The sequence below is a fragment of the Schistocerca serialis genome, chromosome 3 (genome assembly GCF_023864345.2).
Source record: "Schistocerca serialis cubense isolate TAMUIC-IGC-003099 chromosome 3, iqSchSeri2.2, whole genome shotgun sequence".
NCBI lineage: Eukaryota > Metazoa > Arthropoda > Insecta > Orthoptera > Acrididae > Schistocerca > Schistocerca serialis.
Genome location: NC_064640.1, coordinates 647,892,244 through 647,894,861, shown reverse-complemented (window position 1 = coordinate 647,894,861; position 2,618 = coordinate 647,892,244). Strand labels below are relative to the sequence as shown.

The 2,618-nt window shown below is 47.4% G+C and overlaps 1 non-coding gene across 1 annotated transcript; it reads left to right on the top strand.

The window, feature by feature from the left end:
• Positions 1 to 1,534: 1,534 nt before the first annotated feature.
• LOC126472232 (U2 spliceosomal RNA) lies at positions 1,535 to 1,722 on the top strand. The gene has a single exon (XR_007586374.1). It is a non-coding gene; the product is annotated as a U2 spliceosomal RNA (small nuclear RNA).
• The last annotated feature ends 896 nt before the right edge of the window (positions 1,723 to 2,618 follow it).

Below are 2,618 nucleotides of genomic sequence, written 5' to 3'. Positions count from 1 at the left end.
TTGAAGGGTAGGATAAAGGGCTAGGAAGGCGGTGTCATCAGCGAACTGGAGAAGATGAACAGGAGGGGGAGGTTTGGGCTATCAGCAGTGTACAGGAGATAGAGGAGAGGGGAAAGGACAGAACCTTGGGGCACGCCGGCAGAGGGGTAGAAAGTATGGGAGTTGGAATTGTGGATAGTCACATAGGAGGGACGATGGGAGAGGAAGGAAGCAACGAGACGGACAAAGTTGATGGGGAGAGCATAGGTCTGGAGTTTGAAGAGGAGCCCGGGATGCCAGACACAGTCATAGGCGTTCTGGAGATCAAGGGAAACAAAGATAGCGGAGTGACGGGAGTTAAGTTGGAGGGAAAGAAGATTGGTAAGGTTAAGGAGCTGGTCGTCGGCGGAGAAGGAAGGCCGGAAGCCACATTGGGTAAGAGGAAGGAGGCAGTGCTGGTTAAGGTGGCGGTGAATACGGCGAGAGAGGATGGCCTCGAAGACCTTACTGAACACGGAGGTGAGGCAGATTGGACGATAGGAAGAGGTATCAGGGGGGGGGGGGGTTGTTAGGTTTAGGGAACAGCAGAACACGGGAAGTCTTCCACAGGTCGGGGTAAAATCCAGTGGAGAGGAGGACATTGTACAGGGTAGCAAGGACAGACAGGAAGGATGGAGGGGATTCCTTGAGGTGACGGTAGGTGACGCCATCATGACCAGGGGCGGTGTTGCGTTTGGAGCGGAGGACAGTTTGGCTAAAAATCCCTTCCCATATAACAGGACTCCTGTAGCAACATCATTTGGGACTGAAGCAAACTAATACCTATCTACAAGTCACAAGTCGCATCGTAACCAACAGAAACATGGAAACATCCAGTAGTTTTTTATTAATGGAGTACTCATTATTTTACTTGTACACAGCGTGTCAATACGAAAAAGAAAATTGACCAGACACCTCCAGTCTAGCCTAGCACCATCTACCAAGTGTATTGTGTACCTGAAGAGCTGGCGAGCCTGGACGCTGCCGCTTGAGACAGCCTTAAGGTGCGACTTCCGATTGCCCGACTCCCTCGTGACCACTCCTGCTGCTGTCCATGGCACAATGCAAGACAAGCGGGTGTAACTTGAAGTAACTGCAGTTCCACCTCTTACGCAGACTACTCAGGTCAAAAACTCCGAATTAGGGATGTTGTTTTGTCAATGGACCTCGAATTTCTCATGCAAAATGTAGATTCTTCCCTTTTATACGAGTTATTTTTGAAGACAGAAGCAATCGGACTATACACGCGTTTTCACATCGCTTAAGTATTTTTAAAAAAAATGGCTCTAAGCACTACGGGACTTAACATCTGAGGTCATCAGTCCCCTAGACTGAAAACTACTAACTAACCTAAGGACATCACACATATCCATACCCGGGTCAGGATTCGAACCTGCGACCGTAGCAGCAGCGTGGTTCCGGACTGAAGCGCCTAGAACCGCTCGTCCAGAGCGGCCGGCGCTAAAGTATCGTTACTTGTTGTGAAAATCCTATACAACATTATGGAGCAGGGTATATATCCTGAAAGAATTTTCTCATCAGGTTAAAAAATATCTTTTCTTAACAGTTTAATTTCTGCTACGACCTGCATCACTGGACTAGAATATTAAACTGATTTTTGGCTCATGACGGAGTGCTAAGAGAATGGTCTACCTCTGTCACAGGATGCGTTTCTCAATTTCGAAATCTCTTATAGTAAACAACTTCCTCATAACAAATGAAGTCTCTCAATGTATCAGCACAGATATATGTTGTAAATATCAGGTTTATGCAACGTATCACTTTATAAATTCGGTAATATAGCTGATTTTATTACGATGGTCATCTCTCTCTGTGTAGGTGGAGATTGAAATTTCGTTAAAAGATCTCGCCCCAACGAAAAACGCCTGATTACCGCTCCAGCTCTCGAATCATATCTGTGGTACTCTCACCCAGACTTCCACCCGCCCGGTAGCACGTCATTGATATCAAATTGATAGGCTATTTAATTCAATTCATCATGAGAGTCCCTTTGCATCTTGAGTAATTTTTTCCTGCAGTCGGATTACTATCGCCAGGTAACCATTACAGACGCTTTGTGACGTCACCAGAGACTTCCCACAAACTATGTAATCACTTCCTCCGATAATGCCGGCCGGAGTGACCGAGCGGTTCTAGGCGCTTCAGTCTGGAGCCCGGCGACCGCTACGGTCGCAGGTTCGAATCCTGCCTCGGGCATGGATGTGTGTGATGTCCTTAGGTTAGTTAGGTTTAAGTAGTTCTAAGTTCTAGGGGACTGATGACCTCAGAAGTTAAGTCCCATAGTGCTCAGAGCCATTTGAACCATTTGAACCTCCGATAATAACATTGGTGGTAACCATCGTCAAATAGCTGAAGACATCCAACACTGATTGCGTTCTGTCTCTCAGTTACCTTGTCATGCTGGTGGAAGTACATCACTTAGAATTCTGGTATACTGTTCCTGAACTAATCCTGCTGAGACCTGTCAGTCTGTGGGAGCGGTAGGATGTTTCACTCTCCTCTCCACCCCCACAACACCTCCGCCCTCATGCCCATCCCTGCCACAGGGTCCCATGTGAACATCTGCCACAGCTGCCACC